Source organism: Macaca mulatta, chromosome 12 (genome assembly GCF_049350105.2).
Source record: "Macaca mulatta isolate MMU2019108-1 chromosome 12, T2T-MMU8v2.0, whole genome shotgun sequence".
In the NCBI taxonomy this organism is placed as follows: Eukaryota; Metazoa; Chordata; class Mammalia; order Primates; family Cercopithecidae; genus Macaca; species Macaca mulatta.
Window position 1 is genome coordinate 40438468 of NC_133417.1, and position 12052 is coordinate 40450519.

Genomic DNA, 12052 nt, shown 5'->3' on the forward strand with positions numbered 1-12052 from the left:
ATCACAGAGCAGTTTCTCAGAAAGCTTCTTTCCAGATTTCATCGGAGGATATTTCCTTTTTCACCATAGCCCTCTATGGGCTTCCAAATATCACTTTGCCAATTCCACAAGAACTGTCTTAGCGAAAGGCTTCTTGAGGGGAAAGCTGTAACTCTGTGAGATGATTTCACAGAACACAATGAAGTTTCACAGAAAGCTTCTTTCTCTTTGTTATCGGAGGATATTTCCTTTGGCCCTATAGTCTTCAAAGGGATCCGAAATATCTGTTATCAGATTCCACAGAAATAAGGCTAGCAAAGAGATCCATGAAATACAGATGTAACTCTGTGAGTGGAAGTCACATATCACAGAGCAGTTTCTCTGAAAGCTTCTTTCCAGATTTCATCGGAGGATATTTCCTTTTTCACCATAGCCCTCTATGGGCTTCCAAGTATCACTTTGCCAATTCCACAAGAACTGTCTTAGCGAAAGGCTTCTTGAGGGAAAAGCTGTAACTCTGTGAGATGATTTCACAGAACACAAAGAAGTTTCTCAGAAAGCTTCTTTCCCTTTGTTATCGGAGGATATTTCCTTTGGCCCTATAGTCGTCAAAGGGATCCGAAATATCTTTCTCAGATTTCACAGAAACAAGGCTAGCAAAGACATCCACGAAATACAGATGTAACTCTGTGAGGGGAAGTCACATATCACAGAGCAGTTTCTCAGGAAGCTTCTTTCCGGATTTCATCGGAGGATATTTCCTTTGTCACCATAGCCCTCTATGGGCTTCCAAATATCACTTTGCCAATTCCACAAGAACTGTCTTAGCGAAAGGCTTCTTGAGGAGAAAGCTGTAACTCTGTGAGATGATTTCACAGAACACAAAGAAGTTTCTAAGAAAGCTTCGTTCTCTTTGTTATGGGAGGATATTTCCTTTGTCCCTATACTCTTCAAAGGGATCCGAAATATCTGTTCTCAGATTCCACAGAAATAAGGCGAGCAAAGAGATCCACGAAATATAGATGTAACTCTGTGAGTGGAAGTCACATATCACAGAGCAGTTTCTCAGAAAGCTTCTTTCCAGATTTCTTCGCAGGATATTTCCTTTTTCACCATAGCCCTCTATGGGCTTCCAAATATCACTTTGCCAATTCCACAAGAACTGTCTTAGCGAAAGGCTTCTTAAGGGGAAAGCTGTAACTCTGTGAGATGATTTCACAGAACACAAAGAAGTTTCTCAGAAAGCTTCTTTCTCTTTGTTATCGGAGGATATTTCCTTTGGCCCTATAGTCTTCAAAGGGATCCGAAATATCTGTTCTCAGATTCCACAGAAATAAGGCTAGCAAAGAGATCCACGAAATACAGATGTAACTCTGTGAGTGGAAGTCACGTATCACAGAGCAGTTTCTCAGAAAGCTTCTTTCCAGATTTCATCGGAGGATATTTCCTTTTTCAACTTAGCCCTCTATGGGCTTCCAAATATCACTTTGCCAATTCCACAAGAACTGTCTTAGCGAAAGGCTTCTTGAGGGGAAAGCTGTAACTCTGTGAGATGATTTCACAGAACACAAAGAAGTTTCTCAGAAAGCTTCTTTCTCTTTGTTATCGGAGGATATTTCCTTTGGCCCTATAGTCTTCCAAGGGATCCGAAATATCTGTTCTCAGATTCCACAGAAATAAGGCTAGCAAAGAGATCCACGAAATACAGATGTAACTCTGTGAGTGGAAGTCACATATCACAGAGCAGTTTCTCAGAAAGCTTCTTTCCAGAATTCATCGGAGGATATTTCCTTTTTCACCATAGCCCTCTATGGGCTTCCAAATTTCACTTTGCCAAATCCACAAGAACTGTCTTAGCGAAAGGCTTCTTGAGGGGAAAGCTGTAACTCTGTGATATGATTTCACAGAACACAAAGAAGTTTCTCAGAAAGCTTCTTTCTCTTTGTTATCGGAGGATATTTCCTTTGGCCCTATAGTCTTCAAAGGGATCCGAAATATCTTCTCTCAGATTCCACAGAAATAAGGCTAGCAAAGAGATGCACGAAATACAGGTGTAACTCTGTGAGTGGAAGTCACATATCACAGAGCAGTTTCTCAGAAAGCTTCTTTCCAGATTTCATCGGAGGATATTTCCTTTTTCACCATAGCCCTCTATGGGCTTCCAAATATCACTTTGCCAATCCCACAAGAACTGTCTTAGCGAAAGGCTTCTTGAGGGGAAAGCTGTAACTCTGTGAGATGATTTCACAGAAATCAAAGAAGTTTCTCAGAAAGCTTCTTTCCCTTTGTTATCGGAGGATATTTCCTTTGGCCCTATAGTCTTCAAAGGGATCCGAAATATCTGTTCTCAGATTCCACAGAAATAAGGCTAGCAAAGAGATCCACGAAATACAGATGTAACTCTGTGAGTGGAAGTCACATATCACAGAGCAGTTTCTCAGAAATCTTCTTTCCAGATTTCATCTGAGGATATTTCCTTTTTCACCATAGCCCTCTATGGGCTTCCAGATATCACTTTGCCAATTCGACAAGAACTGGCTTAGCGAAGGGCTTCTTGAGGGGAAAGCTGTAACTCTGTGAGATGATTTCACAGAACACAAAGAAGTTTCTCAGAAAGCTTCTTTCCCTTTGTTATCGGAGGATATTTCCTTTGGCCCTATAGTCTTCAAATGGATCCGAAATATTTGTTCTCTGATTCCACAGAAATAAGGCTAGCAAAGAGATCCACGAAATACAGATGTAACTCTGTGAGTGGAAGTCACATATCACAGAGCAGTTTCTCAGAAAGCTTCTTTCCAGATTTCATCGGAGGATATTTCCTTTTTCACCATAGCCCTCTATGGGCTTCCAAATATCACTTTGCCAATTCCACAAGAACTGTCTTAGCGAAAGGCTTCTTGAGGGGAAAGCTGTAACTCTGTGAGATGATTTCACAGAACACAAAGAAGTTTCTCAGAAAGCTTCTTTCTCTTTGTTATCGGAGGATATTTCCTTTGGCCCTATAGTCTTCCAAGGGATCCGAAATATCTGTTCTCAGATTCCACAGAAATAAGGCTAGCAAAGAGATCCACGAAATACAGATGTAACTCTGTGAGTGGAAGTCACGTATCACAGAGCAGTTTCTCAGAAAGCTTCTTTCCAGATTTCATAGGAGGATATTTCCTTTTTCACCTTAGCCCTCTATGGGCTTCCAAATATCACTTTGCCAATTCCACAAGAACTGTGGTAGCGAAAGGCTTCTTGAGGGGAAAGCTGTAACTCTGTGAGATGATTTCACAGAACACAATGAAGTTTCTCAGAAAGCTTCTTTCTCTTTGTTATCGGAGGATATTTCCTTTGGCCCTATAGTCTTCAAAGGGATCCGAAATATCTGTTCTCAGATTCCACAGAAATAAGGCTAGCAAAGAGATCCACGAAATACAGATGTAACTCTGTGAGTGGAAGTCACATATCACAGAGCAGATTCTCAGAAAGCTTCTCTCCAGATTTCATCGGAGGATATTTCCTTTTTCATCATAGACCACTATGGGCTTCCAAATATCACTTTGCCAATTCCACAAGAACTGTCTTAGCGAAAGGCTTCTTGAGGGGAAAGCTGTAACTCTGTGAGATGATTTCACAGAACACAAAGAAGTTTCTCAGAAAGCTTCTTTCCCTTTGTTATCGGAGGATATTTCCTTTGGCCCTATAGTCTTCAAAGGGATTCGAAATATCTGTTCTCAGATTCCACAGAAATAAGGCTAGCAAAGAGATCCACGAAATACAGATGTAACTCTGTGAGTGGAAGTCACATATCACAGAGCAGTTTCTCAGAAAGCTTCTTTCCAGATTTCTTCGCAGGATATTTCCTTTTTCACCATAGCCCTCTATGGGCTTCCAAATATCACTTTGCCAATTCCACAAGAACTGTCTTAGCGAAAGGCTTCTTGAGGGGAAAGCTGTAACTCTGTGAGATGATTTCACAGAACACAAAGAAGTTTCTCAGAAAGCTTCTTTCTCTTTGTTATCGGAGGATATTTCCTTTGGCCCTATAGTCTTCAAAGGGATCCGAAATATCTGTTCTCAGATTCCACAGAAATAAGGCTAGCAAAGAGATCCACGAAATACAGATGTAACTCTGTGAGTGGAAGTCACGTATCACAGAGCAGTTTCTCAGAAAGCTTCTTTCCAGATTTCATCGGAGGATATTTCCTTTTTCACCTTAGCCCTCTATGGGCTTCCAAATATCACTTTGCCAATTCCACAAGAACTGTGGTAGCGAAAGGCTTCTTGAGGGGAAAGCTGAAACTCTGTGAGATGATTTCACAGAACACAAGGAAGTTTCTCAGAAAGCTTCTTTCTCTTTGTTATCGGAGGATATTTCCTTTGGCCCTATAGTCTTCAAAGGGATCCGAAATATCTGTTCTCAGATTCCACAGAAATAAGGCTAGCAAAGAGATCCACGAAATACAGATGTAACTCTGTGAGTGGAAGTCACATATCACAGAGCAGTTTCTCAGAAAGCTTCTTTCCAGATTTCATCGGAGGATATTTCCTTTTTCACCATAGCCCTCTATGGGCTTCCAAATATCACTTTGCCAATTCCACAAGAACTGTCTTAGCGAAAGGCTTCTTGAGGGAAAAGCTGTAACTCTGTGAGATGATTACACAGAACACAAAGAAGTTTCTCAGAAAGCTTCTTTCCCTTTGTTATCGGAGGATATTTCCTTTGGCCCTATAGTCTTCAAAGGGATCCGAAATATCTGTTCTCAGATTCCACAGAAATAAGGCTAGCAAAGAGATCCACGAAATACAGATGTAAGTCTGTGAGTGGAAGTCACATATCACAGAGCAGTTTCTCAGAAAGCTTCTTTCCAGATTTCATCGGAGGATATTTCCTTTTTCACCATAGCCCTCTATGGGCTTCCAAATATCACTTTGCCAATTCCACAAGAACTGTCTTAGCGAAAGGCTTCTTGAGGGGAAAGCTGTAACTCTGTGAGATGATTTCACAGAACACAATGAAGTTTCACAGAAAGCTTCTTTCTCTTTGTTATCGGAGGATATTTCCTTTGGCCCTATAGTCTTCAAAGGGATCCGAAATATCTGTTATCAGATTCCACAGAAATAAGGCTAGCAAAGAGATCCATGAAATACAGATGTAACTCTGTGAGTGGAAGTCACATATCACAGAGCAGTTTCTCTGAAAGCTTCTTTCCAGATTTCATCGGAGGATATTTCCTTTTTCACCATAGCCCTCTATGGGCTTCCAAATATCACTTTGCCAATTCCACAAGAACTGTCTTAGCGAAAGGCTTCTTGAGGGAAAAGCTGTAACTCTGTGAGATGATTTCACAGAACACAAAGAAGTTTCTCAGAAAGCTTCTTTCCCTTTGTTATCGGAGGATATTTCCTTTGGCCCTATAGTCTTCAAAGGGATCCGAAATATCTGTTCTCAGATTCCACAGAAATAAGGCTAGCAAAGAGATCCACGAAATACAGATGTAACTCTGTGAGTGGAAGTCACATATCACAGAGCAGTTTCTCAGAAGGCTTCTTTCCAGATTTCATCGGAGGATATTTCCTTTTTCACCATAGCCCTCTACGGGCTTCCAAATTTCACTTTGCCAATTCCACAAGAACCGTCTTAGCGAAAGGCTTCTTGAGGGGAAAGCTGTAACTCTGTGAGATGATTTCACAGAACACAAAGAAGTTTCTCAGAAAGCTTCTTTCTCTTTGTTATCGGAGGATATTTCCTTTGGCCCTATAGTCTTCAAAGGGATCCGAAATATCTGTTCTCAGATTCCACAGAAATAAGGCTAGCAAAGAGATCCACGAAATACAGATGTAACTCTGTGAGTGGAAGTCACGTATCACAAAGCCGTTTCTCAGAAAGCTTCTTTCCAGATTTCATCTGAGGGTATTTCCTTTTTCACCATAACCCACTATGGGCTTCCAAATATCACTTTGCCAATTCCACAAGAACTGTCTTAGCGAAAGGCTTCTTGAGGGGAAAGCTGTAACTCTGTGAGATGATTTCACAGAACACAATGAAGTTTCTCAAAAACCTTCTTTCTCTTTGTTATCGGAGGATATTTCCTTTGCCCCTATAGTCTTTAAAGGGATCCGAAATATCTGTTCTCAGATTCCACAGAAATAAGGCTAGCAAAGAGATCCACGAAATACAGATGTAACTCTGTGAGTGGAAGTCACATATCACAGAGCAGATTCTCAGAAAGCTTCTTTCCAGATTTCATCGGAGGATATTTCCTTTTTCATCATAGACCACTATGGGATTCCAAATATCACTTTGCCAATTCCACAAGAACTGTCTTAGCGAAAGGCTTCTTGAGGGGAAAGCTGTAACTCTGTGAGATGATTTCACAGAACACAAAGAAGTTTCTCAGAAAGCTTCTTTCCCTTTGTTATCGGAGGATATTCCCTTTGGCCCTATAGTCTTCAAAGGGATTCGAAATATCTGTTCTCAGATTCCACAGAAATAAGGGTAGCAAAGAGATCCACGAAATACAGATGTAACTCTGTGAGTGGAAGTCACATATCACAGAGCAGTTTCCCAGAAAGCTTCTTTCCAGATTTCTTCGCAGGATATTTCCTTTTTCACCATAGCCCTCTATGGGCTTCCAAATATCACTTTGCGAATTCCACAAGAACTGTCCTAGCGAAAGGCTTCTTAAGCGGAAGGCTGTAACTCTGTGAGATGATTTCACAGAACACAAAGAAGTTTCTCAGAAAGCTTCTTTCTCTTTGTTATCGGAGGATATTTCCTTTGGCCCTATAGTCTTCCAAGGGATCCGAAATATCTGTTCTCAGATTCCACAGAAATAAGGCTAGCAAAGAGATCCACGAAATACAAATGTAACTCTGTGAGTGGAAGTCACGTATCACAGAGCAGTTTCTCAGAAAGCTTCTTTCCAGATTTCATCGGAGGATATTTCCTTTTTCACCTTAGCCCTCTATGGGCTTCCAAATATCACTTTGCCAATTCCACAAGAACTGTGGTAGCGAAAGGCTTCTTGAGGGGAAAGCTGTAACTCTGTGAGATGATTTCACAGAACACAATGAAGTTTCTCAGAAAGCTTCTTTCTCTTTGTTATCGGAGGATATTTCCTTTGGCCCTATAGTCTTAAAAGGGATCCGAAATATCTGTTCTCAGATTCCACAGAAATAAGGCTAGCAAAGAGATCCATGAAATACAGATGTAAATCTGTGAGTGGAAGTCACATATCACAGAGCAGTTTCTCAGAAAGCTTCTTTCCAGATTTCATCGGAGGATATTTCCTTTTTCACCAAAGCCCTCTATGGGCTTCCAAATATCACTTTGCCAATTCCACAAGAACTGTCTTAGCGAAAGGCTTCTTGAGGGAAAAGCTGTAACTCTGTGAGATGATTTCACAGAACACAAAGAAGTTTCTCAGAAAGCTTCTTTCCCTTTGTTATCGGAGGATATTTCCTTTGGCCCTATAGTCTTCAAAGGGATCCGAAATATCTGTTCTCAGATTCCACAGAAATAAGGCTATCAAAGAGATCCACGAAATACAGATGTAACTCTGTGAGTGGAAGTCACATATCACAGAGCAGTTTCTCAGAAAGCTTCTTTCCAGATTTCATCGGAGGATATTTCCTTTTTCACCATAGCCCTCTATGGGCTTCCAAATTTCACTTTGCCAATTCCACAAGAACTGTCTTAGCGAAAGGCTTCTTGAGGGGAAAGCTGTAACTCTGTGAGATGATTTCACAGAACACAAAGAAGTTTCTCAGAAAGCTTCTTTCTCTTTGTTATCGGAGGATATTTCCTTTGGCCCTATAGTCTTCAAAGGGATCCGAAATATCTGTTCTCAGATTCCACAGAAATAAGGCTAGCAAAGAGATCCACGAAATACAGATGTAACTCTGTGAGTGGAAGTCACGTATCACAAATCCGTTTTTCAGAAAGCTTCTTTCCAGATTTCATCTGAGGGTATTTCCTTTTTCACCATAACCCACTATGGGCTTCCAAATATCACTTTGCCAATTCCACAAGAACTGTCTTAGCGAAAGGCTTCTTGAGGGGAAAGCTGTAACTCTGTGAGATGATTTCACAGAACACAATGAAGTTTCTCAAAAACCTTCTTTCTCTTTGTTATCGGAGGATATTTCCTTTGGCCCTATAGTCTTTAAAGGGATCCGAAATATCTCTTCTCAGATTCCACAGAAATAAGGCTAGCAAAGAGATCCACGAAATACAGATGTAACTCTGTGAGTGGAAGTCACATATCACAGAGCAGATTCTCAGAAAGCTTCTTTCCAGATTTCATCGGAGGATGTTTCCTTTTTCATCATAGACCACTATGGGCTTCCAAATATCACTTTGCCAATTCCACAAGAACTGTCTTAGCGAAAGGCTTCTTGAGGGGAAAGCTGTAACTCTGTGAGATGATTTCACAGAACACAAAGAAGTTTCTCAGAAAGCTTCTTTCCCTTTGTTATCGGAGGATATTTCCTTTGGCCCTATAGTCTTCAAAGGGATTCGAAATATCTGTTCTCAGATTCCACAGAAATAAGGGTAGCAAAGAGATCCACGAAATACAGATGTAACTCTGTGAGTGGAAGTCACATATCACAGAGCAGTTTCTCAGAAAGCTTCTTTCCAGATTTCTTCGCAGGATATTTCCTTTGTCACCATAGCCCTCTATGGGCTTCCAAATATCACTTTGCCAATTCCACAAGAACTGTCTTAGCTAAAGGCTAGTTGAAGGGAAAGCTGTAACTCTGTTAGATGATTTCACAGAATACAAAGAAGTTTCTCAGAAAGCTTCTTTCTCTTTGTTATGGGAGGATATTTCCTTGGGCCCTATAGTCTTCAAAGGGATCCGAAATATCTGTTCTCAGATTCCACAGAAATAGGGCTAGCAAAGAGATCCACGAAACACAGATGTAACTATGAGAGTGGAAGTCACATATCACAGAGCAGTTTCTCAGAAAGCTTCTTTCCAGATTTCGTCTGAGGATATTTCCTTTTTCACCATAGCCCTCTATGGGCTTCCAAATATCACTTTGCCAATTCCACAAGAACTGTTTTAGCGAAAGGCTTCTAGACGGGAAAGCTGTAATTCTGTGAGATGATTTCACAGAACACAAAGAAGTTTCTCAGAAAGCTTCTTTCTCTTTGTTATCGGAGGATATTTCCTTTGGCCCTATAGTCTTCAAAGGGATCCGAAATATCTGTTCTCAGATTCCACAGAAATAAGGCTAGCAAAGAGATCCACGAAATACAGATGTGACTCTGTGAGTGGAAGACACATATCACAGAGCAGTTTCTCAGAAAGCTTCTTTCCAGATTTCATCGGAGGATATTTCCTTTTTCATCATAGCCCTCTATGGGCTTCCAAATATCACTTTGCTAATTCCACAAGAACTGTGTTAGCGAAAGGCTTCTTGAGGGGAAACCTGTAACTCTGTGAGATGATTTCACAGAACACAAAGTAGTTTCTCAGAAAGCTTCTTTCTCTTTGTTATCGGAGATTATTTCCTTTGCCCCTATAGTCTTCAAAGGGATCCGAAATATCTGTTCTCATATTCCACAGAAATAAGGCTAGCAAAGAGATCCATGAAATACAGAGGTAACTCTGTGCGTGGAAGTCACATATGACAGAGTAGTTTCTCAGAAAGCTTCTTTCCAGATTTCATCTGAGGATCTTTCCTTTTTCACCATAGCCCTCTATGGGCTTCCAAATATCACTTTGCCTACTCCACAAGAACTGTCTTAGCGAAAGGCTTCTTGAGGGGAAAGCTGTAACTCTGTGAGATGATTTCACAGAACACAAAGAAGTTTCTCAGAAAGCTTCTTTCTCTTTGTTATCGGAGGATATTTCCTTTGTCCCTATAGTCTTCAACGGGATCCGAAATATCTGTTCTCAGATTCCACAGAAATAAGGCTAGCAAAGATATCCACGAAACACAGATGTAACTCTGTGAGTGGAAGTCACATATCACAGAGCAGTTTCTCAGAAAGCTTCTTTCCAGATTTCATCGGAGGATATTTCCTTTTTCACCATAGCCCTCAATGGGCTTCCAAATATCACTTTGCCAATTCCACAAGAACTGTCTTAGCGAAAGGCTTCTTGAGGGGAAAGCTGTAACTCTGTGAGATGATTTCACAGAAAACAAAGAAGTTTCTCAGAAACCTTCTTTCACTTTATTATCGGAGGATATTTCCTTTGGCCCTATAGTCTTCTAAGGGATCCGAAATATCTGTTCTCAGATTCCACAGAAATAAGGCTAGCAAAGAGATCTACGAAATACAGATGTAACTCTGAGAGTGGAAGTCACATATCACAGAGCAGTTTCTCAGAAAGCTTCTTTCCAGATTTCATCGGAGGATATTTCCTTTTTCACCATAGCCCTCTATGGGCTTTTGAATATCACTTTGCCAATTCCACAAGAACTGTCTTAGCTAAAGGCTAGTTGAAGGGAAAGCTGTAACTCTGTTAGATGATTTCACAGAATACAAAGAAGTTTCTCAGAAAGCTTCTTTCTCTTTGTTATGGGAGGATATTTCCTTTGGCCCTATAGTCTTCAAAGGGATCCGAAATATCTGTTCTCAGATTCCACAGAAATAGGGCTAGCAAAGAGATCCACGAAACACAGATGTAACTATGAGAGTGGAAGTCACATATCACAGAGCAGTTTCTCAGAAAGCTTCTTTCCAGATTTCGTCTGAGGATATTTCCTTTTTCACCATAGCCCTCTATGTTCTTCCAAATATCACTTTGCCAATTCCACAAGAACTGTTTTAGCGAAAGGCTTCTAGACGGGAAAGCTGTAACTCTGTGAGATGATTTCATAGAACACAAAGAAGTTTCTCAGAAAGCTTCTTTCTCTTTGTTATCGGAGGATATTTCCTTTGGCCCTATAGTCTTCAAAGGGATCCGAAATACCTGTGCTCAGATTCCACAGAAACAAGGCTAGCAAAGAGATCCACGAAATACAGAGGTAACTCAGTGAGTGGAAGTCACATATCACAGAGCAGTTTCTCAGAAAGCTTCTTTCCAGATTTCATCGGAGGATATTTCCTTTTTCACCATAGCCCTCTATGGGCTTCCAAATATCACTTTGCCAATTCCACAAGAACTGTCTTAGCGAAATGCTTCTTGAGGGGAAAGCTGTAACTCTGTGAGATGATTTCACAGAACACAATGAAGTTTCTCAGAAAGCTTCTTTCTCTTTGTTATCGGAGGATATTTCCTTTGGCCCTATAGTCTTCAAAGGGATCCGAAATATCTGTTCTCAGATTCCACAGAAATAAGGCTAGCAAAGAGATCTACGAAATACAGATGTAACTCTGAGAGTGTAAGTCACATATCTCAGAGCAGTTTCTCAGAAAGCTTCTTTCCAGATTTCATCGGAGGATATTTCCTTTTTCACCATAGCCCTCTATGGGATTTTGAATATCACTTTGCCAATTCCACAAGAACTGTCTTAGCGAAAGGCTACTTGAGGGGAAAGCTGTAACTCTGTTAAATGATTTCACAGAATACAAAGAAGTTTCTCAGAAAGCTTCTTTCTCTTTGTTATCGGAGGATATTTCCTTTGGCCCTATAGTCTTCAAAGGGATCCGAAATATCTGTTCTCAGATTCCACAGAAATAAGGCTAGCAAAGAGATCCACGAAATACAGATGTAACTATGAGAGTGGAAGTCACATATCACAGAGCAGTTTCTCAGAAAGCTTCTTTCCAGATTTCATCGGAGGATATTTCCTTTTTCACCATTGCCCTCTATGGGCTTCCAAATATCACTTTGCCAATTCCACAAGAACTGTCTTAGCGAAAGGCTTCTTGAGGGGAAAGCTGTAACTCTGTTAGATGATTTCACAGAACACAAAGAAGTTTCTCAGAAAGCTTCTTTCTCTTTGTTATCGGAGGATATTTCCTTTGGCCCTATAGTCTTCAAAGGGATCCGAAATATCTGTTCTGAGATTCCACAGAAATAAGGCTAGCAAAGAGATCCACGAAACACAGATGTAACTCGGTGAGTGGAAGTCACATATCACAGAGCAGTTTCTCAGAAAGCTTCTTTCCAGATTTCATCGGAGG